The sequence below is a fragment of the Eptatretus burgeri genome, chromosome 2 (genome assembly GCF_056783735.1).
Source record: "Eptatretus burgeri isolate ZD-2024b chromosome 2, Ebu_testis_v1, whole genome shotgun sequence".
Lineage (NCBI taxonomy): Eukaryota > Metazoa > Chordata > Myxini > Myxiniformes > Myxinidae > Eptatretus > Eptatretus burgeri.
Genome location: NC_140962.1, coordinates 90,869,774 through 90,895,339, shown reverse-complemented (window position 1 = coordinate 90,895,339; position 25,566 = coordinate 90,869,774). Strand labels below are relative to the sequence as shown.

The following is a 25,566-nucleotide window of genomic DNA, read 5'->3' as shown; positions in this document are numbered from 1 at the left end:
TGAAGAGGGTCCATCCAGAAATAACCAATGTCCAGACACGTTATAGAGTTAAAGACCGTCTGGATACATGCAGAGATAACCACCATCCAGATACATTTGGAGATAGAGAGAGAGAGGGAGAGAGGGAGAGAGGGAGAGAGGGAGAGAGGGAGAGAGGGAGAGAGGGAGAGAGGGAGAGAGGGAGAGAGGGAGAGAGGGAGAGAGGGAGAGAGGGAGAGAGGGAGAGAGGGAGAGAGGGAGAGAGGGAGAGAGGGAGAGAGGGAGAGAGGGAGAGAGGGAGAGAGGGAGAGAGAGAGAGAGAGAGAGAGAGAGAGAGAGAGAGAGAGAGAGAGAGAGAGAGAGAGAGAGAGAGAGAGAGAGAGAGAGAGAGAGAGAGAGAGAGAGAGAGAGAGAGAGAGAGAGAGAGAGAGAGAGAGAGAGAGAGAGAGAGAGAGAGAGAGAGAGAGAGAGAGAGAGAGAGAGAGACAGGGGTGGTTGATAGGGAGAGGGGAAAGAGATGGGAAGGGGGAGAGAGGGGAGGGAAGGAGAGGGGAGGGGAAGAGAGGGAGAGGAGAGGGGAGGGATTCCGGCAGATGTGACGAACCGCCTCCTGCCTGGTTCTGCCTACTGCTCCACCCTCGCCCTCTGGACTCCGCCCTTCTCCACTCAAGCTCCTCCTTCGGAACACGATCTCCACACGTGCGGCTGTGGCCAGAACAAGGTGACTATTGTCAGGTACCGCACAATGGAGCATCCCCCCCCCCCTGAAATGCCCAGGTACCAAAAGATATAACCTCAACTCCCTCCCTCCCTGGCTGCAAAAGTCCCTTTTCATTGGGGTTTCTTTTTCTGTGTGTGTCTGAGTGTGATGGCGCCTGTCTGTTTAGTAAGCCTGGAGAAGAGCATTATTGCTGCTACTCTTATTAATCTCACATCAAGTCTGCAATGTGTCTACTTTAGTAAGTTGCTTGTATTATTGTCGCACCACACCTCTCTCCTCTTTCCCTGTGTTACATACCCAATAAATCTTTGTCATACCACATACTTTTCCTCGCTTTCTTGTTAATAAATAATTGTCATTAGGAATGTGCCCAGCGCGCCTTTGTCTTTTCTCTCATTGGTCCAGCATGGTTCGATTCTAAGTTTAGCCGGGTCTTTATTCCAAACGATCCGTTCCTTCCAGCCGGTACGTCCTTGGCAGTGTCGCTCGGCTGCATCCGATCCGGAAAGGTTATCCGATCCAGTAGTGATCCGGTTCGGACAAAGCGTACCGAGGGCGTGGTTCCCCGGTAGTTAAACCACATGATTAATTAGGTAACCCGATTATAGATGGGAGGACCCTAGGTCACGCGGTTGAGTTATTGGCGTCCACGGTCGGTTAAGCGACCCGCAGCGTCAAGGAATTATCTGTGAGCGACGGCCTACAATTCTGGAGAGTCTGGTGGGAATCGACGTAGCTTCCCCCACCTCGTGGTCTTCTCACCCAACCCCCCGGCCCGCAACAATATTAAACACATCTCCCGGAGATGCCATCAAGAGCAAATCTGTCCGATTTAAACAAATGAAAACTTTTATCTAGCAGTTGGAACTGCTGCCAAGTTCAGTTTTGGAGTTTAAATTTTGTAATTCTGCTTAGTTTTCGAAATGAAATTAAGCCACGAACGCTGTCCAGCGATTGGTCTTATGATTATCTTCTTCTTCTTCTTCTTCTTTCGGCTGCTCCCGTTCGGGGTCGCCACAGCGGATCATCCGTATGATCCGCATAGTGATTTGGCACATGTTTTACGCCGGATGCCCTTCCTGACGCAACCCTGGTCGCCTCTTACGACACAGGGATATGGTACACCTATTTTAACCGGGGTATACACCGGCCCAGTACACTGGTACTCATTTCGCCGACCTCGGAAGGATGACAGGCTGAGTCAACCCCCTGGTGTATTAATTCAGTGGTACAACGGGGCTTGAACTCAGGACCTCTTGGATCCCAAGCCGCTGCCCTAACCACTGCGCCAACACCAGGCTACGGTCTTATGATTATATATATATATATATATATATATATATATATATATATATATATATATATATATATATATATATATATATATATATATATATATATATGTCTCCATTCTCTCTCTCTGGCTTTCTTTGTTCCTTATGCACAGCCACATCTTTTAAAGGTATAAACTCCAAACTCGGGGTACAAATACAACTTTGTGTGTGTGTGTGTGTGTGTGTGTGTGTGTGTGTGTGTGTGTGGGGGGGGGGGTCACATAGACTATGTGGCTACGGCCTCACGTGGGGGTGTGGGTGGAAAGGGAGGGCATAAATGCTCTATGTAAATGAGTACCATGTGGCGCCAACTGGTGGTGATCTTATTCATGTTTCTTTTCCCACACAATTACAAATAAATATACATTGCTTGAGGGGAGGGTAAAGGAGGTGTTGAAGAATACTAAATTCTTCCTGTTCATTTGAACCATTCAATACATATGCATATGGAGAACCAGAGGAGAGTCACTAACACAAGCAAGCAACACACTCTTCCTCATATTCTGCAGTACAAAAATTTTGAGTTCTTATTTAATATTCAGGAGTAAAGGGGGGAGGGGGGTGGGTGAGATCATGAAACAATGTTTTGGTCATGCTCAAGACAGAATGGCAACAAGACTGCAGCCCTTTGGGTACGAGGATGGATCACAAATGGCTCCTTGGTCCATAGGTCAGGAGATCAGCCCAAATTGAAAGGGCTGGGAACGATTTGCAATCTGAAGTTGACAAGAGTGCAAAAAGACATCTGGATATCACCTAAACAAACATTCCATTGAAGCCAGACGGGAGCCTCCAACCAGACTTTCAGATGCCAATATAATTGTTTATAAATGAGAATCCCTTTGTTAAATAAGATACATGCTTGAGTACATAGATGCAAGATATTGCAAATGTTGTATTTGAACACATTTCTCATTAAAGGTTATAACAATACATTGTGCTTGATGCTAAAACCATTCACTTTTTCCAAGTTAATTATCAATCAAGTTTAATTGGCAACATTTTAATCTTTTTATCACCCTTAAGCCCATTATGCTAATTTTGTAGAAATTTGCATTCACAGAGGGCAAGGGATAGGAGGCGGTAAAAACGAAAAACACGGTCAGTCCGTCCATGAAGCCGTGTGACTACATGTCTATAAATTCGGTACTGTTTGAATGTCAATTTCACCAACCACACACGTATGTTTATTAATTACGTACTATTGGAATGTACTTTTCGACCCTTTAGACTGCTGAGTCCCCTTCGAGTGTTGAGTACCCTTTAAGACCCCCAAAACCCCCAAGACCAAAGAGACCTCGAAGACCCAGATGACCCAAAAGTCCCTGAGGTCCCAATGGACCCATAAGACTGAGGACCCAAAATACCTGAAGACCCAAAAGACTTTTGGGTCCTCAGGATTCTTGGGGTATTATGAGTTTTGGGTCCTCAGCATCTTCAGGATCTTTTGGGTTTGGGGACTTTTGGGTCATCTGGGTCTTTTGAGTCCTCTGGGTCTTTTGGGCATTCAGAGTCTTTTGGGTCTTTATAAGCATTGTAATGTACCCAGAGATTCATAGCTATGATGATCAGGCATTCGATAATATGAGTGAGGAAAGTGAAAAAAAAAATTTTATCGTTAAGAAATTGTTGCAGCCTGTTCCAAGTCAAGGCATGGTTGAGCAGGCCAAAAAACATGGCAAATACCACAGTTACCCCAGCGAGGTAACTCAGGATTTGCCTTAAGACCCCACCGAGAGCGAGGTGGCCAAGGATTCACCTGATAAAGGATATAATTAAATAAGACCTTTAATTATCTTCAAAAGGGGTGTTTCAATTAACCCAAACACCCAATTTTCTCCTATGCATTTCCTTGGAGTTTTCTTGGTATGCGTGCAAAGTTTCAAGCCACGAGGTTTTACAGTTTTGGAGTTATGGAGGAGACACGTACAAACAGACACACACACACACACACTGACATTTATTAGTGCAGACTGTAGACAATCGACTCATCTGTTCATCCATCGCATCCTTCTCGGTCTCCAAATCACCACCAAGCTCCATCGAATCAGACACGCCAACAAATCCCTCACCGTTAGAAACAATTAATCCTCCGGGTCGGCCAAATTACTTTCCCACATTCCTCCTTTCCTGCACTTCCACATCCATCGCATGGGAAAAAGCTTCTAAAACACGCACAGCACAGAGAACATTTGCGTGCGGGGAGGAATCACGAGTGTTTGGGTGCGCGATGGGTGGTGGTATGTCGTTTCTTATGGAGGAGAATGTCGTATGTTGCAGCAGTGATGTCGTTTCTGAAGCACACCCAACTTTGGATGTACTGAGTGCCCCGAATAGACTACCTGAAACCATGCGTGATCTCACACAGGAGGCGTCACCTGCAGAAATTTGAGGGAATACAAAATATATATTATACTGTTGTGGTGGCAGGTCATCAACGACCAATGTACTCGCCAAGTAGGAAAGGGATGAGAGGTCTCCTTGTAAGCTTGCACGTGAATCAGTGCCTCAAACACATGACCCACAGTGAATTAGCCTGCCAGAAGTGGCCCAGTGGCCCAGCCTGAAGTGTCACAGGCGACTCACTTTTATCACACCTTAATTGTGTTGCGTGGGATCACTAAAGAGCACGTTGCAGCAACAAGAGCAGGGTGCCATAACAGTGAGAACTCAGAAGCTCTGTTGTGAAGACCAAGTCATCCAGAAGCCCCAAAACCATACAACCCCAACAAAGAGATCACCCAGAAGCTGAAAAACTGGAATTTGTATTGCTCTTATTCACTTCCTCCAGCTTGCTGAGCACACACGTGGGATACGATGATTGGTCGGTGTCCATATATGCCGTGAACCGTCATCTGATACCACCCAGCATGTCTGGCATCCTTCCGCTCACTCTCCTGCGACCATAGGTGGGTCACACTGATTGGCTGTTTACTGAGAAGGAAAACACCATATATGGAGAGAAGCATCGTGGAAAATTAGACAATGTGGGGAGGGGGAAACGAGTGCTTGGAAACCGACATGTTGGCGGGAAAGACAAAGGCTTACGAAACATTACTCAACACCAACTCTGTAATTACACATGCTTATATTAACATGCACTATGAAATAACGATTCTAAATTATTCCCCATCCCATTTACCCCTTCGACCACATTTGTGATATATACATATATATATATATATATATACACATATATACATATATACACATATATATACATATATACATACATATACATATACATATATATACATATACATATACATATACATACATATACATATACATATACATATATATATATATATATATATATATATATATATATATATATATATATATATATATATATATATATATATACATACTAGTAGTAATGCCCGGCGTTGCTCGGGCTAGCAATAAAGCCTGGCGTTGCCGGGGCTTTCTTGCAAATTTCCTGAATAGCTGTTAGCGGTTCGTGGTTAGCGGTTAGTGGTTAGCGGTTAGGGTTGCAGTTATGGTTAACGGTTGGGGTTAGCGGTTAGGGTTAGCTGTTAGGGTTAGTGTTAGGGTAGCTAACCCTAACCCTAACCAACAGCTTGGCGTAGCGGAGGTAAACAGCGCCCGGGGCAAAGTGGAAATTTGCATCCCCGGAGGCCTGAAACTTGAGTGGATTTGAATGGAAAAATCACATAAGGGATATCGATTTATCGATTTTTTCGAATATCGGAAGTGTTATGGAAAAAATTTATAGCCAATGACCTAAGTTGGACCAAAAGCCATAATCGTACCGAATTTGAATGGAATCCGTTGGAGTTTGTGAAAATGCATCAAAACGAATTTTGAGGGGCCTCTTCAGGAAGACAATAATATCATTAGTATATGTGCCAAATCTTGTTTCATTTCATGCAGTAATAAAAATCTGATGGTGGAACAAAGAAAGGGGCTTGCCGAAATATTAATATAGACATGTATATATATATATATATATATATATATATATATATATATATATATATATATATATATATATATATATATATATATATATATACATATATATATATATATATATATACATATATATATATATATATATATACATATATATATATATATATATATATATATATATATATATATACATATATACATATATATATATACATATATATATACATATATATATATATATACATATATATATACATATATATATATATATACATATATATATACATATATATATATATATATATATATATATATATATATATATATACACATACACACACACACACATATATATATGTACTGATGATATCACTGCCTTTTCTCTTCCTTTCCTGGTCGTTTATGCCCTTGCTGGTTATGGCCAATTGTTGCAAGGGCGGATTAACCTTTCATGAGTCGAGCGACAAATAAATTTGTGGACCCCCATTTGAGAAAGCATTGTAAAAGGCAAGAGATCGGCACAGAAGTTGTCTTTGAGACAGCACACAGCTGCACATGTTTTATTTACAATATTAACAAGTTGAAGTTGCAGGTGGAGGTGGCTGCCATGAGGGTACCAGCAATGGGAGCCCAAAGGCATAATAAAAATATATACACAAGTGTAAATAAATAAATATCAAATGAAAAAATACAACATAAAACAGTGGATAAAAATAACCAGCTGTGTACTCATCCCTCTAAGCCTGGTGTTGGCTTCGTGGTTAGGATGGCAGCTTGGGATCCTAGGGTCCTGAGTTCAAGCCCCGTTGGCCGCTGAATTAAAATACACCAGGAGGTTGACTCAGACTGTCATCCTTCCGAGGTCGGCAAAATGAGCACCAGTGTACTGGTCAGGGGACACTGCATCAGCGGCATGGCCACGTCCCAACCAATGATACAACCAGCAGCCACAGGCTGCAAGAGAGAGAGAAAGAGAGAGAGAGAGAGTGCGAGAGAGAGAGAGTGCGAGAGAGAGAGAGTGCGAGAGAGAGAGAGTGCGAGAGAGAGAGAGTGCGAGAGAGAGAGAGTGCGAGAGAGAGAGAGTGCGAGAGAGAGAGAGTGTGCGAGAGAGAGAGTGTGCGAGAGAGAGAGTGTGCGAGAGAGAGAGAGTGTGCGCGAGAGAGAGAGTGTGCGCGAGAGAGAGAGTGTGCGCGAGTGCGAGAGAGAGAGTGTGCACGAGTGCGAGAGAGAGAGTGTGCGCGAGTGCAAGAGAGAGAGTGTGCGCGAGTGCGAGAGAGAGAGAGTGTGCGCGCGAGTGCGAGAGTGTGAGAGAGAGAGAGTGTGCGAGAGAGAGAGTGTGCGAGAGAGAGAGTGTGCGAGAGAGAGAGTGTGCGAGAGAGAGAGTGTGCGAGAGAGAGAGTGTGCGAGAGAGAGAGTGTGCGAGAGAGAGAGTGTGCGAGAGAGAGAGTGTGCGAGAGAGAGAGTGTGCGAGAGAGAGAGTGTGCGAGAGAGAGACTCATTCCTCTAAAAAGGAAACATTCATACTCTGAATGACCAGGGTTGAATTTAATTTTTTTGTGTGATGGGGGCATTTCCCCAAAATACTCCACAAATGGGGCAGATAAAAAAAAAAATCTATAATACATTATATTTACAGCATCATTATTCATTCTGCTTTTATTGCAAGAAAGTCATTTGTGTATGACATAGCAAGTATTCATGTGAATAACTTACTGAACAAAACCAATGCATGCAGCTGTTGTTATTTTTACAAAAATAAAAAAAATTCTCAGAAAGGTCTTCAGCATGCCTTTGCTGCATGCCATATTGTCAGGTATGCCTTATTATTATTGTTCGGTTTTCAGTATGCCTCATTGTCAGGTCAGGCCAGATCAGATCTGTGACTTGCCACAGGTATCATGTAAACCTGTTTCATGGTCGGGTTGTCGGCGGCTAAACAGTCTCCCCCACCAAGTTTTCTGGTGAGGAGGGTGTCTGACATGGACACCCAGCAGGATTAAAAGCAAAACCTATCAAAGGGTAGAAGAGCTCCTTGTGAGCCAATGGCCATACATATCTCGTGCCCAACTGTGTCTGTGGACGTCCTCCTGCAGTTGGAATACTTTTTTAGGAGGTTGGTGGCAGGATTTGCACTCCGGCCACTGTAAAACTCTTCACTCCGCAAAACGTAAGAACACCGCAACGAAAATTGAAAACCCACTCTGTGAGAGTACCTCCTGTGCAGCTGCCCTCCACTGGGCAGCTCACCAGATGACAGGCTTGGGGCAAAGCCTTCGGGACCCCCACTCTTTGATGACAGAAGGAAAACCACGGGGTAACCTTCCCGGGTCAGATTGCACTCATGTGGGTCAGGGTGGTGCTGAGGTGTCGTCCACCAGATGGCGGTCTCCATGGGTTAACCTGACGCAGTTCCTTCAGTTGGGAGCCTGGAATGTCCTTTCCCCAAGAGAGGATGATCACCTGTCTGTTATCATCTGAGGTCAAGCGTTTGAATATCGGTATTGCAGCACTCTGAGGTTCGGAGACCGAATAGTGGCGAGATCATGGTGGGTGGTTTCACCTACTATTGGTCTGGTCCCTCTGATGGTTACCATGCCCAAGGAGTTGTTGTAGCTGTGTCCAATAAGCTGACCCCAATGATAATTGAGGTAACACCGGTCAATGAGCATATTATGAGACTAAGGATTCGTCACTCCTTGGGTGTCGTCTCCCTGGTCTCTGTGTATGCTCCGACTGAGGCGAGTGATCTCAACGTGAAGGACACATTTTATGCCATGCTCGAATCTGTAGTTGATCAGTGCCCCAGGTGAGAAACTCTTCTAGTCTTGGGGGATTTCAATGCATTGACTGGAACTCATAGGGATGGTTATGAGACATGTGTTGGTCTGCATGGGTCTGGAACTGTGAACCAGAATGTCACCAAGTTCCTTGACTTTGCAAGAGATCATGGACTTAGGGTGGCTGGTTCATGGTTTCAGTGCCCACAGGCTAATCGCTGGACTTGGTATTCCAACGCTGGTGGTGTGGCAAAGGAGATTGACCACATGCTCATTGATGGTCGCTGGAGGATGATCAAGAACTGCAGGGACTACTGGAGTGCTCAGTTCCTCAATACTGACCACAGGCTTGTGGTAGCAACTCTGAAGTTGCAGCATAAATCCAGGAGAATGGTAGCATCCCCAGCCTCAGCTGGATGTTGGCAAGCTCAAGGATGAGAGTGCAGCTGAGGAGGTTGCGAACAGGATGAGTGGGGATTTGGGGAGTCTGTGTGCTTCGGGGAATCCTGAAGAGTTGTGGAATGCCTTCACGACCACCATCCTTGATGTTGCCGGTGGATGTCTTGGAATTCATCGTAGGGTGAAGAAGAGTTTTGTCTCTCAAGGAACATTGGATACCATTGAACAGTCACTGGGCCAGGCTTAATGGCAGAGCTGAGCTGTTCAGGGAGTTGAGGTGTAAAACTGTATGTGCACTGAGGGTGGACAAATAGACTGATGCATGAGGAATCTGTGAGGGGGTAGGGCATCACCTGTACTCAAGTGATTCTCGTCCTGCTTACAGGGGAATTTGTGCATTGCGTTCCTCCATGCCCATCCCTCGGTGTACTACAGTCAGAGTGCAGGGTGGAGGGCTCTTGACAGAGGAGTCCGAAGTGAAGGCTCGCCCAATAGGCTGGATACTTTGAGCGGCTGTTCAAGACTGATCCACCAGCTGTTGAGTTGAATGTCAGGGGTGTTACTATCCTGATTTCTGACCCTCAAATCAACTGTGATCCACCTTCGTTTGTGGAAATATAGGCTGCGGTGAACCGGTTGAAATGGGGTAAAGCTCCTGGGATCTGTGACATCCACGCTGAACTTCTCAAGGTTGGTGGAAATGCTGTACTCATGTCATTGCATGCAGTTCTGTGCTCTGCCTGAAACACAGGCATCATCCCAACTGTCTGGAAGAGGGCCCTTGTTGTCCAACTCTAAAAAGGATGAGTGATAATGAGGATGAGGATGACTTGGATTATCTCTGCGCACCCACTAGGGGAAGGGTCATGCCCCCACCCACAGATTCGCTTGGCAGGGTGCCCAGGAGACGAAAGGTCAAGCCGCGCCCGAGAAACCCTCTGCTCCCGACATTCTCCTCGCGCTCACTAGGGGAAAGGTTATGCCCCTCACCCACCAATTCGCTTGGCAGAGCGCCACGTTTGGAAAAGGTCGAGTCCCGCCCGAGAATGATCCACGCCTGAGTGAGCCACGCCTGAGCGAGCACGCCGGAGAGGATAAAAAGGGACAGAGGATCCACGCAGTGGTTGGTCTGCCGGTGTTGGTCGAGGTCGAGGTCTTGGTCGTCAACGTCTTCTCCCTCCTCCTCCCAATGATCAAGAGCTTGGAGACACCATCCACCACCGGAGCCGCGAGGGTGCGCGCCGTTCCTCGGAGGGATATGGAGGAGAGGCTTTGACTGCCAGGACAAGTGCCGAGCAGAGCTCGGAAGGCTGATCACGGCTCGCTTCTCGCTGGGGCCTGGGTCGACTCGACTTGAAGACCGCACGGGGCGGACAGGTCCGAGATAGGCCTCAATAAAGACCATTTGGTCCGATCATTTTGGGTGTGTGCGTGTGTGTGTTCGTGGCGCCAGTCAAGATAAATAGTGAATTGTATAAGTGCTTTTTGCTTGTACATACGTGCCTTAATTACTCGGTTTAACTCTGCCCTTATGTGCTCCCCTCATTCCCCCATTGTAAATAAACATTCCCATTTGTGAAATGTATCAGCTCGGTCGTGTCTATTCCTTCATTGACTTAGCGTGCTGCGTGTTGGGAAATTAGCCAGTTCGTTGTGCCATTGTAACGGGATATTTGGGACCAACGGATCTCGGCGATCAAACCGCTCGGATCGTACACGTTTCGAGTACGCTAAGCGGCTCGTTCCGTACGGGTGCCGTCGAGGGTGAATTTCCCCGGTAGGTTGGACCACGTGGGTATTTAGGTAAATTGAAATTGGCAATCGACCCTACCCCACGTGGTCTGTCTATTGGTGAACTTCGGTCCGAAAGGGACCCGTACTTTTCCGGAGTTTTCCAAAAAGGTACGATCTGAATTCTGGGCGATCGGTCGAGCAGACTCTACTGCTCCATCTGGTGGTCACGCTCATGGCCGACACCCGGCCCCGCAACAGTACACTGCTTTCTCATTGACTGCAATTACCTGAGCTTGCACAGCAGAATCAGTGTTGCTGGTGTTGTCATATGTTTGAGATCGGCAGTCCTTTAGATTGGATGTTTAGTTCATCAATTAAGATTTCAAATAATAACCTTCAACAGATGAAGACCTGCATGCGATGTAACTGGAACAAACTTCAAGAAGCGTTCCATGGGTTTACAGTTATTCAACACGTTGCATACACTAAATGTGAGCTGATCAGTATGGCTAATATCCATTGTGGAATCAACACTGCAGGAAAAGTACTTTGCCAATTTTAGCTCATCTACAATGTCTTGCTTTACCTTGTCAGCCATGAGTTTGATGAACCCTTCACAGATTGGCGATGAAGATGACGATAGATACGATGTTGCGCCATGACCGACATTCCCATACTTGTCGATGTGACGGGCCAGGAAAGGGTCGTACTCTGCTAAGAACTCCAAGCAGCCAAGGTAATTGCTGTTATTTAAACTTCCAAAGGTTTCATTAGTGCCTCTGAGTGCCAGACCTCGTGTTGTCAGAAATTTTTATTGCCGAGACAACACGCTTTAACATTTCTGTCCAATATTTTCGTTCTTTGACATGTTCTTCTGCTTTGTGTTTATCTAGAGTTTGAGTCCTTGATAAACATGTTGTATATATTGTCAGAGCATGTCGGTGCTCAGTGGATCATTCATGGTCACCAAGTCTGCCAATGTGATCCTACGAATGAAATCCTCAACCAGCTAATGCAGTTGTGCTGTTTGGAGAAAACAATTTGCACACAAAGCAGGAGACACAGCCAGTCGATGTTGAATAAATCCACCAGGACCTTTTGATGCTTTCACCATTCGGAGACACTTCATTGAAGGCTGTCATAGTTTCCTAAAAACAAAAAAATTTAATATTAATGAATACCCTCCAACATTTATTATTATTAATATTGTTTGGCTTCCAAGCCAATAGGCAGGAATCCTATTATTCTCACTTGGATTATCTACACATATAATAGGCTAATGCCATCTGTCTATTTGTTTATCAGTCAGTCTCTGTCCCACCCTGAAACACAAAAACATTCTTCAGAGAGAAAAAATTATTCAGCAAAAGTTATTTCAAATTAATCCAAACTTGCATGAAAATTGTAATTTGCTCAATCAGATTAAAAAAAAATTTAACCAGGGCGGTATGTAAGACAACATATTTTTTTTTCTGTTAACAAAAATGCCACGATATCTTTGCTGTCAAATAAATATGATGATTTTGGAATTTGGCACTACTCAAAAAATCTATCGATAATAATAGCCTCGTTCGTCCATCCATCTGTGTGTAACATTTTGTTCCACCCATCCATAAAACGATATGATCGGACACCATGTTTGTCCAATGTGAAGTCAAAGACTTCTTCAGAACTCTCATATTCACAGTTGCCATGCCCTCCCTACAAGTTTTCCCTTACAGTGTAAAACAACCAATGGGACTGTTAAAAGGATGATCAAATCCTTTCAGCCTCTGGGCTGATGCTCCTGTCTTCCACCTTTCTCAGCTTCACGCTGTGGAAACCAAGGCATTTCGGATCATAGGTATCTCCCGCAATGAGGCTGAGTCTTTGGGCCTCTCACTCTCTCACCGCAGGCTGGTCGGTGGTCTTTCTGTCTTCTACCGTCTCCTCTCCAGACTCGCCCCCCCCCTTTGCTCTCTCTGCGATTTGTCCCCACCACATTTCTGCAGGGCGCTCAAGGTCCGCCAACAACCCCCTTCTCGTAAAACTATCAAAATCACGAATCACTGCTCACCTTCACTCTTTCATTCCTCTTTTTCCCCACCTTTGGAATAAACTCCCACACTCTATTCAATCCCATTCTTCGATCCAGGCCTTCAAAACAGCTGTTCACCACACCTCATATCTTCCCCCAACCAAATCCTCGATCTTTTCTACCCCCGATAATCTACCCAAGCCCACCTCCTTCAAATTCCCTGCTTTCCTTCCTGAAAGTCCCTGTAATGTCCATCTTGTATTCCCCATGTTCCCCATCCCATCCCTCTCCCTTCCACAGATCTCCTTATGTCTCTGTTCCCCACTGTTTTGTCCTTCCCACTCCCGCCCCTCTTGTCTCATGCCCCCCTTGCTGTGCGTTGTGTGTTAGCTCTCACACGAGCCTCAACAAGGTATACAAAAAAATAAATAAATATCAATATCGAAAGGTTGGAGCCGATCGGTGTCACGGGCCATTCTAATGGTATAGGCCTCATGCTCAGGCCTTCTGTTAAGTACCATGATTCTTTTAACAGTCATGACCAGGGCGAGTGGAGACTCGCCAAAATGTTGGCCTTACTGACTAGTAATTCCAGCTTTTAAAATTATAAAAACTTTTACTGTTTTAATTAGATGGCATGAATTAAAAACAACCTGCATCAATTTAGTCACTTTGGTCGTTTTACAATGAACGGAAAACTTTAGGGAGAGCATGCCAATTGTGAATGACACTTCCGAACACGCGTTAAGCTGACGATAGCACCAAACTGGTGGACGCATGAATTTTTGAGGTTACAATTGTGGATGGCATCAGGCCAGCTGTCCAACCAATGGGTGAAGAGCAGACATATAAATACTTGCTCCATTATATATAAGATTACCAGCAGTATTATTATTATTATTATTACAGTTCCACCAATTTTTGTGAAATGACTTTTGAAAAAGCCCAATCTGTGAAATACAAAACCAATCGCTCTTGGCTAATTAACAGAGCTAATTTACAACTGCTACTGTAAGGTGGGTAGACACTTATCCAACCAAGATATTCTAGTTTTGTAATTTCAATTGATTTTCTGACATTTGTAGCATTTGTTTTTCACTTGGAAGTTGTGGTTTACGATTTGTAAATAAAGGTGGAAAAGGTCTGATTTAATGCAATTTATTTCCAGGCTATAAGGTAACAAAAGGTGACTATATATACACACACACATATATACATACACACATATAGGGTCGTAGTTCATGAACTGGTCATCATTTGCGCTACAGGGTCAAAATATTCAATTTTTTCAGTTTTCTCTGTGTTGATAGACATCACCAAGCTACATGCACTTGTGTGAAAAAATTAGCAAAAACCACAAATTAACGGCGAATATGGTATTTTTAATTATGAACTTTAATGGATAATGCATTACAAGGAAAACACATTTTTGCGTTTATCTCAAATTCACCCTTTCTGAGTAAATTGGATGTGGATCAGTTATCCTTTGGCCGTTTTGGACAATTCAAGTGCCAAATTAATCCTGAGAATCTGCTCGATACAGAACTATGTAAAGATATTTACTAGATCTCTTTTAGGAGTTTGTACATATTGGTCAGGGTTTGCTGAATAATAACGAGTTGAATAATCAATTTTGCATCATGCAACAGCAAGTCCCAAGTGTTACTCACCTAAAAAATAACAAAATAGATTAGATTAAGCTTATTGATTGAAATAAATTCAGTTTATTCCAAATTTGACTCACCACATCCGCCGCCTCCGCCACCTCCGCCTATTTACTCCACCCCTGATTTGTATCACTGATTTGCCTGTTACACAAAAACTATTGCATATTTTTAACCCCCGCCATCGAAGATGGATGGAGGTTACTGTTTTCACTCCTTTCTATTTGTTTGTTTGTTTGTGAACAGTATTATGGAAAAACTCAACGGATTTCGACGAAACTTGGTGGGGGGGTTAGGTCTGGTCCAAGGATCATGCCATTACATTTTGGACTTGGTCCAAAATCCAATATGGCTGCTATGGCGGCCAATTTGAAAAAATATTTGAATTTTTTTTTTTTGCATGTTTACATGTTTTAAGTGATTTCCAGCCCCTCCCCCCCAAAAAAACATTGTTAGAGAAAAAAAAATTTTTGCAACTTTTTTTTTTCCAACAAAATTTCGATTTCACTTTTTTGCATTTATACATGTTTTAAGTGATATCCAACCCCCCCCCCCCCCCAGAAAAAAATTTGCAACTTTTTTTTTCAACAAAATCGATATTTTTTTGCATTTCTACATGTTATAAGTGATTTCCAACAAAAAAAACATGCCAAAATTATAATTGCGGCTGATTTTGGAACTCCAGGTGGATATACCCACGTAAAATCAATTTCTGCCTCAAGGAATCTAGTTATGACGAATGAATCGAGTATGGAAAAGTTCAAAGTAAAAGGGAAAGTTGCAAACTATAACTCTGTGAGCACTGTTGACGTCAAATTGAATGAATAGGATATCAGGTTCACTTGAGTGACTTAGCAGTATTGGTGGCGGAGGTTTTACACTCTACCGAGTGCTCCCCCTCTAGTTTATTTCTTTTTTTTCCACATTAAACTAGACAAAAATCACCTTTCTTCTCATACTAATATATCTAGATATCTGTGGTTTTTCTGGTCTGTAGTTAAAAAGGAAAGTGGATGTTTTGAAAAACATGCAACAACTCCGCCTTTTTAGGGTGACCAGTTCATGAACTACGACTATATATATATATATATATATATATATATATATATATATATATATATATATATATATATATATATATATATATATATATATATATATATATATATATATATATATATATATATATATATATATATATATATATATATATATATATATATTGTTGTGGTTGACCAAATTCGCAAACCACCATTCAGGTCCCTTAGGTGAGATATCTCGGTAAGTACATGTGTAGTTCGGCCCAAACCCGTTGTCTCAAGGGAATAAATGTCATTCATGCGTGCTGCGACTCTTCAGGATAGCCGTTTTTCTTTTACTATCTTTATTTTGGACCAACCGCCATTATTACCACCACCAACCACGTCTCAACAGTCATCACAACATCAACCACCCACCACAACGCCGCTTCACCACAACAGCCACGACCTTTACCGTCACACCTCGCAACCGTCGCATCGCCACCGTTCTTGCGCCGCTTGTGGGTACCGGTATTGGACTCGTGCAGGGCGCGCACCGAACAGCGTGTACAAAACCACGGACTTTCCGCAGAAAAACGAATCAAAAACGACTCACGCCCACTTTTGTTCCGTCCAATCGGTGAGCGAGGGGCGATTTGGCACCGCCTCCAGGGCGTTGGAGGGCGGTCGCGATATGCAAATTCATGGATCAAAAAGCATTCACGCCCACTTTTTCTCGGGCCAATGGGGAGCGAGGTGAAAGGTCGGAGGCAGAGGGTCAAAGATGAGAGAGCGAAGCCACGGGGCTTATAAAAGCGACCGCGTTCGTCAGTCGAGTGGAGTTCGCAGGAGGAAGAGTTGGAAGCGGAGGAAGAGTAGAGGCAGTTGGGAGTTCGCGGAGTCGGAGTGAAGAGGACGGAGCTGTGGAGAGGCGGCGGCGGCGAAGGCAGACGAGGGGGTGCTCGCGTCGGTGCCGGGAGCTGCACACCAGAGAGGCCAGCAACGCGACCGAGGTGGAGGAGGAGACGCTCGCCGCGGGACCCGAGACAGGGTTAAATCCTCCTTTCCCCGAGCATCAGCAACCCCCTCCTGTTTCCCCCCGCGCTGAGATAGTGCGACAAAAGGGGGCCCCCTTCCCACCCCCTGCCGGACACTGTCCGCGAGGCCCACGGAGTTGAGGCACCACCGCCGCTCCGCGTCTCATCATCAGACGGGTAGGCCCGACACGGTCTCGGCCCCAGGCCCGCCTACCCCCTCATCCTGGAGGGTGGTTTTCTTTTCTTTTGCTTTGGGAATGTGTGTTGTCGGCGCCGTCTGTGAAGTAAAATTGTATAAGTGTTGCCGTGTGCTCGCGTAATCGGTATTAGATCTGCATTGTCGCATTTGCTTTTTGTCTTCTTCCTTTCTATGTGCTTTTGGTGGAATTGTATATGTGTGCTTTCCGTTCATCACGAATAAATGTGCTTTATGTTGAACTGTTTTCCCGCTTCGCTTCGTCATTTCTTTCATTGAATCCTCATCTTGCTTCACGTAAAGGGTTGGTAGTGGGCTGAATACGCCCGATAATTAATCGAACCGTCGAGGCCGACGATAACACCGCTCGGTTATCCCGATAGTACGGAACGGGTCGCTTAAGTGGCCCGTGTCCGAAGTCGACCTGCGGCGAGGTGCGATCGCCCGGTCTACCCTCCGTGTGGGTACTTAGGTAGGTCGAATTTGGCGAGCAACCCTATCCCACGCGGGGGCCGATTGGCTCGATCGCGGTGAGACCGAAAGGTCCACCCGTGACTGGTTCCCGGCGTTAGTCCGAGAGGGTCACGACTGGATTGTCCGTCCGGTGGGCGACGTGCCGCGATTCGAGTTACGTGGCCGTCAGCACGCCGGCGGGCGCGAATCCGTAACACTGGTGTCAGGTCGTGCGATACAAACTCATCGCCCTCCTCGCGGCACTGGTATTGGAGAACGGGACAACGGGCTCTTCTGTCTCCAGCGAAATTCACGGGAATCGGTCCAGGGGTGAGAGAAGCGACCCCCGATTCCCTCCAAATTACGAGCGATTCAAATTAACCCCTTAAGAGAAGCAAGATGGCGTCTCAAGGCGAGCGGGAGCCGGGGGTATTAGAAATGGATGTAGAATGTGTAGGATCCATGGCCCAGGATGGAATGCCCGTGCAGGAACATGAACTCGTCCAACTGAACCCAGAGCCCGAAATAGGTGCGGCAGCGGCCGCGGTGTATGACACCTCCCCTCCCCCTCTCCACCAAAACCCTTCCCCGATCCCTGCCGAAACGGCTCACCCAAGCGCACCCGACATGGCCCAGCTATGCGCCATGCTGGCGGCAATGACAGCGAGAATGGATGCAAATACACAACAAATGAACGAAAAGATGGATGCGAATACACAACAAATGAACGAAAAGATGGATACAAACACAAATGGAATGAAAAACGAAATGAACAAGCAAATAAACGGAATGGAAGCAAACATGAAGGAAGAAATGAAAGAGCTACGGGGTGAGACGCAGAACATGGGCCGATGCCTGCAGGCGGGCATGAAGGCCGTGACCAGGGAGCTGGGAATGGCGACTCCACGTGTGGGAGCAAACGAGCTGGAAGGGGGTGCAACGGCTAACAGGCCCACGGTGGAGGCGGGTAAAAAAATAATTCGGGGGGCGTGTTGGGCGAGGGTCGTGACAGAAGAATCGACGGTGACCGAAAGGGAAAAATTAAATGGGGAGACCAAAACGTGTGAGACGAGACACGAGGTGACGACAAAGGAACCAGGAAGAGACAGAAAAAAGGAACCAGGAGAGAAAATGTATAGAGACACGGGAGACAGAAAAATAGAGGAGAGACTGCATGATAATGACGGGTTTAGAGACGCACACACACACACGGAGGTAGTGGAGGATAATGAGGGTGAGCTGGTGGACTGGGTGGAGGCCCGGTGCGAGCAGCGGGATAGCCTCCTCCAGGAACGAGGGGAGGGAGTATGCCCCCTTGAGGCGAGTCACGACCAGGTGGGTTCGGTCGTGCTTAGCGAGGTCGAGGGGAGGAGTGCTGCGAACGGGTGCACGGAAAGCTTGGGGGGTATAGAGGCCCCGGAGACCCTTGTGGGGACACGAATCCCCAGTGTGGTTGTCCCTGTGTGTGTGGTGCAAGGCGTGAGTGCGTCCCCGTGTGTGGAAGCGACCCCATGTGTGAGTGGTGTGGAGGCGATGGTGCCGGAGTACGTGCTTCCCAGCACGCCGTGTGTGGATGAGGCACCGTGTGCGAGTGTCGCCGTGTGAGTGAGGCACCGCGGGTGAGTGCCCCTGCGTGTGTGAGTGAGGGACCGTGTGTGGATGAAACACCGCGGTTGAGAGTGAGGCACGGTGTATGAGTGAGGCACGGTGTGTGGATGAGGCACCGCGGGTGAGTGCCCCAGCATGCGTGAGTGAACGGCCGAGTGTAAGGGAGACCGTGTGTGTGAGAGAGCGGTATGTGAGGGAGATGTCGGTTGGCATGCGGGAGCACGCAGCCTCGTCTCTCGGTGTGAATGTGATGGAATGGAGTGTGAGCGTCGTAACACGCAGGTGTGCGTGGGTTGAATGGCGACGACGACGGCGACAGAGGAAAGAAAGCCGAGTAGCGGCTGTAGTTGTTTCGGGAACCGTGCCGGGTTCACCCAGCAGTGAGCACGAGGTCCGTGCTCTGCAACGCACGAGGCCACCACGTGCTCGCTTGCGAGAGTGAAGTCCCGGTCCGGAAACGCACGCGGTGGATTTGCCGATCCCGCGGACGGACAAAGTTTAGGCAGGATTATGGATTTGGACCGGACGGGTTCTCCACGCGATCGTGTGTGTTAAGCGCCAACGGGCAAAGCACATGTGTTCGCGTGGGGAACCCCTCGAGACGTGGGGCTTGTGTTTTTTTTTTATGCGCACGGTGACGCCATGGCTGCACGTGGGGTTGGAATCCGGCAGGAGGGGTATCCCTGCCGGATAGTACCGTCCAAGGAGGGACGAGGAACACGTGCAGCTGCATGACGTCACGGGCAGGTGCAAAGTGCGCGAGTTGCCGCGCTGGTGCTGCGCATGAAAGAAAAAAAAAAAAAACAGCAGGCCTCACTTTCGGGTGCACAGGATTCCTGGGCAAGGGGTGGAAGACCCCCTTGACCTGGGCACAGGATGGAAACTAGTTAGGGGGAAGGGTTAGCTTAGTTAGACCGACTTCATGGGGCAGGGGTAAGTCCTCATGGAGTCCGTGGAATGGATTAGTTAGAGGGATTGTAGCCAGATTTAGGATGGGAAAATGGGAAATGATTTTTGATGATTTGGAGACAGAGACAGACTTTGAGTGTGTAGAGTTGACGTAGTTTAGCTACGTAGTGTTAAAAGGAACGTGCTACTAGTTTAAGGGACGACGTGGGAGCACGAGTTAGTTAGGGGATGTAGTTAGAAGGATGGCAGAGTTCAGCGGTGTGTGTGTTGAAGAGTTGGAGAGTTGTGAGGTGAGTACATGGTGAGTGAGTGAGGCCAGCGGGTATGTGTGAGTGGAGCGAATGGGGAATGCATGGTGCGATGAGTGATTGGGGGGAGGAGTGACTCCCGCCCAAGGGACCCCCGGGGTCAGTGTAGAGTGAGTTAGCTGGGTTAGTCAAATTGAAAAATGGAGGTCGTTTTGCTGTTGGTGGGAATGTAGGCTCGAAACCCATTTGGAGGGGTGCAGGAGCCCTGTTGACGGGCTTGGGAGCGTGGCTGCGAAAGGTGAGTATCGCTGAGTGGGTACCCCGGGCACCAGGCTAGTCGGCCGTGGTAGGCCAAGGGCCCATGGGGAGCCGGGATAGCGTAGTGGGCACGGGTGCGCCTGCTTGGTGCGGGGGCCCGGGGCGCCATTAGCCGCGTGGACAGAGTTGTGGGCACGGGTGACCCTCGGAAAGGGGCCCGGGGAGCCAGCCTGCCACGTGTGCGTTTCAGGGGAGGTGCCATGGGGGGCACTCCCCAGTGTTAGGGAGCTGGTAGGCTCGGAGGCAGTGTAGTGCCCGGGGGTGCCAACGTCGGAGAATCGGCAGAGGGTCGTGCCTGCCAAAGGGAGCCACGTGTCCCAGCCATGAGACCGTGTGAGGGCACGGAGAGAAAATTGGGGGGGCGAGGCCCGAAATTGTGAGGACACCAACACAGGCGACGGGAATCTGGGTTGTTAGAACCAATTGTTTAAGCGAGAGGCGCTTGTTGAAAGCCCCGGGGTAGTTTAACAGTTAAATGGTTAGGGTAGATTAGGAGATGTACCCCTCCGCACCATCCATCCCCTCGCTGTCGTTGTAGGCCGCTGGACCCACTTTGGTTATAGATCGCCAAACTCTGGGGAGGCCATTCTGAGGCTTCGTTGGGCCTCGACACAGGACGTTAGCTCTCCCTTGTTCCCCTCCGGGAAGGGAACGTAGGGGTTGGGAGTAGGCTAGCTGACAGGATAGGTTAGCCGAACAAGGACGATAAAGGGGGTTAGGGGACGATTTATAGTGGGGAAGTAAAAATAAAAACAACAAAAAAAATAAGTTGGGGCTAAATTGGTTTTTCACAAATTAAGGGAGTGGGTATGTACAGTGACAGGCAAAGGCGATAGGTTGGGAGGGAGACAGGTAGGTAGGTCCGAGCCTGCCCTCCAAGTGGCCAGCACCACCGCACTCCCTCCACCAACCTCCACTGAACGGCAAGAGCTGGCCAACTTCATCGGCTGGCCGTGTTTTGCTTCAAGGCGGAGGCCGGCCAACTTCATCGGCAGCTGTTGTTTTGCTGCAAGGCCTGTGCCATCGGCTGGCCGTGTTTGCTTCAAGGCCTGTGCCGGCCACTTCATCTGCTGGCTGTTTTTCTTCAAGGCCTGTGCCGGCCAGTTCATCTGCCGGCTGTGTTTGCCTGCAGCGGCCTTCTTCTGCGGGCTGTGTTTGCCTGCTACCTTTGCCATGCCATGCCCACTGCCCACATTCACCAGCCCCGTTCAATTTTGCTTTTCCCCCCACTGTTCATTTCCATGTGCGCCAGGATCCGCAAGGCAACAGTTTGCAAGCTGCGAGAACTGCCCTGTTGGCAGCTACAACACGGGCCTGCAGTGGCAGCCCGTGCACCGTGTTTGCGTCCATCCATTCACCCATCCATTTGTAGTGTTCATTGCGTGTGCCACTTGAGCTGGCACGGAGACTGCATTTGTGCAGCCCATGCACCGTTGTGGTTCACTGCGTTCAGTTCAAACCATTCATCCATCCATTCGTTGTGTTCATTGCGTGTGCCACTTGAGCTGGCACGGAGACTGCGTTTGTGCAGCCCATGCACCGTTGTGGTTCACTGCGTTCAGTTCAAAAGGGAAGGCCTTGGACTGCGTGTGAGCAGCCAGCCACGTTCCCTGTCACCTGCATTGTTTTGAGCCAGAGACTGCATGCGAGCAGCCTGGCTCCCTGCTAACTGCTTTTCTTTTGCAGAGTTCATTGATCCTGGGCCATGGTTTAGTGTAAAATTTGTAAGTTAAGGTTAAGATGTACTGTAAATATGAGTGCGCCCCTGGCATGTCTGTCCTCGCGCCGGCAATTTTATTTAAAGTCGTCCATGTGAGTGAGTTTGTTTAGGTAGTTACGCAGCCCTCAGGTTATTTATTTTGGGGACACGAATACCATGAATGTCGCACTCAGGGATCCGTAGGTAAAATGTACTAGGGGAAAACTACACATGATGGCACACGAAAATTTGACGACTCGGGACGAGTCTGTAAAAAGGGGAGGGGGTAGTGTTGTGGTTGACCAAATTCGCAAACCACCATTCAGGTCCCTTAGGTGAGATATCTCGGTAAGTATATGTGTAGTTAGGCCCAAACCCGTTGTCTAGAGGGAATAAATGTCATTCATGCGTGCTGCGACTCTTCAGGATAGCCGTTTTTCTTTTACTATCTTTATTTTGGACCAACCGCCATTATTACCACCACCAACCACGTCTCAACAGTCATCACAACATCAACCACCCACCACAACGCCGCTTCACCACAACAGCCACGACCTTTACCGTCACACCTCGCAACCGTCGCATCGCCACCGTTCTTGCGCCGCTTGTGGGTACCGGTATTGGACTCGTGCAGGGCGCGCACCGAACAGCGTGTACAAAACCACGGACTTTCCGCAGAAAAACGGATCAAAAACGACTCACGCCCACTTTTGTTCCGTCCAATCGGTAAGTGAGGGGCGATTTGGCCCCGCCTCCAGGGCGTTGGAGGGCGGTCGCTATATGCAAATTCATGGATCAAAAAGCATTCACGCCCACTTTTTCTCGGGCCAATGGGGAGCGAGGTGAAAGGTCGGAGGCAGAGGGTCAAAGATGAGAGAGCGAAGCCACGGGGCTTATAAAAGCGACCGCGTTCGTCAGTCGAGTGGAGTTCGCAGGAGGAAGAGTTGGAAGCGGAGGAAGAGTAGAGGCAGTTGGGAGTTCGCGGAGTCGGAGTGAAGAGGACGGAGCTGTGGAGAGGCGGCGGCGGCGAAGGCAGACGAGGGGGTGCTCGCGTCGGTGCCGGGAGCTGCACACCAGAGAGGCCAGCAACGCGACCGAGGTGGAGGAGGAGACGCTCGCCGCGGGACCCGAGACAGGGTTAAATCCTCCTTTCCCCGAGCATCAGCAACCCCCTCCTGTTTCCCCCCGCGCTGAGATAGTGCGACAAAAGCGGGCCCCCTTCCCACCCCCTGCCGGACACTGTCCGCGAGGCCCGCGGAGTTGAGGCACCACCGCCGCTCCGCGTCTCATCATCAGACGGGTAGGCCCGACACGGTCTCGGCCCCAGGCCCGCCTACCCCCTCATCCTGGAGGGTGGTTCTCTTTTCTTTTGCTTTGGGAATGTGTGTTGTCGGCGCCGTCTGTGAAGTAAAATTGTATAAGTGTTGCCGTGTGCTCGCGTAATCGGTATTAGATCTGCATTGTCGCATTTGCTTTTTGTCTTCTTCCTTTCCATGTGCTTTTGGTGGAATTGTATATGTGTGCTTTCCGTTCATCGCGAATAAATGTGCTTTATGTTGAACTGTTTTCCCGCTTCGCTTCGTCATTTCTTTCATTGAATCCTCATCTTGCTTCACGTAAAGGGTTGGTAGTGGGCTGAATACGCCCGATAATTAATCGAACCGTCGAGGCCGACGATAACACCGCTCGGTTATCCCGATAGTACGGAACGGGTCGCTTAAGTGGCCCGTGTCCGAAGTCGACCTGCGGCGAGGTGCGATCGCCCGGTCTACCCTCCGTGTGGGTACTTAGGTAGGTCGAATTTGGCGAGCAACCCTATCCCACGCGGGGGCCGATTGGCTCGATCGCGGTGAGACCGAAAGGTCCACCCGTGACTGGTTCCCGGCATTAGTCCGAGAGGGTCACGACTGGATTGTCCGTCCGGTGGGCGACGTGCCGCGATTCGAGTTACGTGGCCGTCAGCACGCCGGCGGGCGCGAATCCGTAACAATATATATATATATATATATATACATATATATATATATATATATATATATATATATATATATATATATATATATATATATATATATATATACATATATATATACTGTATCTATGGATAGGTTATAACCTTGTTCTGTCCTTACATTGTCTTGACGTTGTGTACTTCCCATGACGATTTCGGTAGAAATCGGGGCCCACGTCCACGCAATCTTGTGTGGTGTATGCATCAACAGTCCACAGGGTAGCATCAGAGGAAGATACTGGTATGTACTTGCCTGTAGGTTATGTGCACGTTCTTGTGTGTTCGGAGAAAGGATTTCAGCAGAAACAGAACGTTCATCATCAGAGCCATCAGTGTTGACAGTGTCGGCTGGACCCACCGGAGCCATACTTAACTTTCCCTCCAAACGAACTCTCCCGCTCTGCCTCTCATCCACGCGCTTGAAGCTGAACGTGCGTCGATGACAGTGCAGTGACGTCACGGCCCACGTGATAGTGAGTGACTGCGGTGCGGAAATAAAACAACACAACGTGGTTCGGTGGCTCTCAAAAAAAAAAAAAAATATATATATATATATATATATACATAAATATTAAATGCACATACACACCTTTCCAACGGTTCGTTTTCAAAAAATAGCATAAAATTATATTCGTATATATATTATTGATTGAAATGTTTCACCACTTGATCGTTGTCGACCACACCAGAGTTTGAGTCCGGCGTCGATACGCCATTGTGAACCCAGAGTTGTTGCCACGCAACCCCTGCACGATCTACTTCACCTTACTCTTGTGGAGGACAAAAACACACACATTGCGAGTCTATATTACGACGTACCAACAATTATTGTCAACTATAGTGGACAAATTATCATCCCGATCAATTAATACATTTCACTTCCACACATGACAGATTCACGTGAGGTTCTTGAGGAACTGTCTATTTATTACGTATGTAAATACCACTTTGGGGGAGGTGGGGTTCAATACTCTCCCTCTCCAGCTCTATCGCCATCACCCATCTTCTTCTTCTTCTCTCTCCGCCTCAATTCCCACACCTCCCCATCTTCTTCTTCTTCTTCTTCTTCTTCTCTCCGTCTCAATTCCCACACCCCCCCCATCTTCTTCTTCTTCTTCTTCTTCTTCTTCTTCTTCTTCTCTCTCCGCACTCAATTCCCACACCCCCTCATCTTCTTCTTCTACTCTCTGCCTCAATTCCCACACCCCCCCTCAGATACTTTCTTTTTCTCATCAAATCATTCTTCTGATTCAGGTCAAACGATGAATTATTAATTTTTTTTGTAATTGAAATCCAGCAAAAGGGATTAAATGTAAGTTACATTATATTTACTGAGACAATTTTTTTTTTTTTAAAGCTGAAAGGTAAATTATGTTCTGCGAATTTCTTTGAAAAATCCCTCAAAATTATTTCATTAAGAATTTCAGGAAGACGTCTCAACTGTAATCGGGCTCGGGAGATTATGAAGGAGAAGTGATCCAATAAATGGAAAAGACGAATGAGT

The 25,566-nt window shown here is 47.3% G+C and overlaps 1 long non-coding RNA gene across 8 annotated transcripts in view; it reads right to left on the bottom strand.

Annotated features, from left to right (window-relative positions):
- Positions 1–360: 360 nt before the first annotated feature.
- Positions 361–25,566, bottom strand: part of LOC147032548 (uncharacterized) — a 50,699-nt gene continuing 25,493 nt past the window's right edge. For 2 of the 8 annotated variants that reach the window (XR_015055229.1, XR_015055228.1), the window contains 2 exons: positions 24,316–24,543; positions 7,273–12,031 (listed from right to left, as the gene is read on the bottom strand). This is a non-coding gene — a long non-coding RNA (uncharacterized LOC147032548). Of the gene's footprint in view, positions 685–2,346; positions 4,969–6,500; positions 6,928–7,272; positions 12,032–24,315; positions 24,544–24,651; positions 24,833–25,006; positions 25,163–25,566 lie in introns of those variants that run through there. The other 6 variants (XR_015055223.1, XR_015055225.1, XR_015055224.1 and 3 more) reach the window with 6 other exon arrangements.